Genomic DNA, 971 nt, shown 5'->3' with positions numbered 1-971 from the left:
CCTTTTTGTCAGCAGTCTTTTTTCCCCAATATATTTCTTCCTTTTTTAAAAAGAAATTATTGGCCGGGCATGGTGGCTCACGCCTGTAATCCCAACACTTTGGGAGGCCGAGGAGGATGGATCACAAGGTCAGGAGATCAAGACCATCCTGGCTAACACGATGAAACCCTGTCTCTACTAAAAATACAAAAAATTAGCTGGGCGTGGTGGTGGGTGCCTGTAGTCCCAGCTACTCAGAAGGCTGAGGCAGGAGAATGGCATGAACCTGGGAGGCAGACTTGCAGTGAGCCAAGATCGCGCCACTGCACTCCAGACTGGGTGACAGAGCGAGACTCTGTCTCAAAAAAAAAAAAAAAAAAAAAAGGTCTTTGTTGGCCAGGTATGCTCTATTGGCCAGTCATGGTGGCTCACACCTGTAATCCCAGCACTTTGGGAGGCCAAGCTGGGTGGATCACCTGTGGTTAGGAGTTCGAGACCAGCCTGACCAACATGATGAAACCCCATCTTACTAAAAATACAAAAGTTAGCTGGGCATAGTGTTGGGCACCTGAAATCCCAGCTACTTGGGAGGCTGAGGCAGGAGAATCGCTTGAGCCTGGGAGGTGGAGGTTGCAGTGCGCTGAGATCACACCATTGCACTCCAGCCTGGGTGACAGGGTGAGACTCCGTCTCAAAAACAAAACAAAACAAAAAAAAGGTCTCTGTTCTTATAATAGATTGGCTGAGTATGGACTTCTAGAGTTGAAAATAATTTTCTTTCAGGATTTTAAAGACATTGCTTCACTTTCTTGTTGTATCCAGTAAGAACCTTAATGCCATTTTGATTCTTGTTCCTTTTTGTCCCCATTCTATGGAAGGTTTTAGGCTCTTTATTTAGAAGACAAGTACATAAATGTTTATTTTAACTGGAATCTGGAATCTTTATCTTTTTTTTTTTTTTTTTTTTTTTTTGAGACGGAGTCTCGCTCTGT

This window comes from Rhinopithecus roxellana, chromosome 10 (genome assembly GCF_007565055.1).
Source record: "Rhinopithecus roxellana isolate Shanxi Qingling chromosome 10, ASM756505v1, whole genome shotgun sequence".
In the NCBI taxonomy this organism is placed as follows: domain Eukaryota; kingdom Metazoa; phylum Chordata; class Mammalia; order Primates; family Cercopithecidae; genus Rhinopithecus; species Rhinopithecus roxellana.
The sequence above is the reverse complement of the archived record's forward strand: the minus strand, read 5'-3'. Positions refer to the sequence as shown.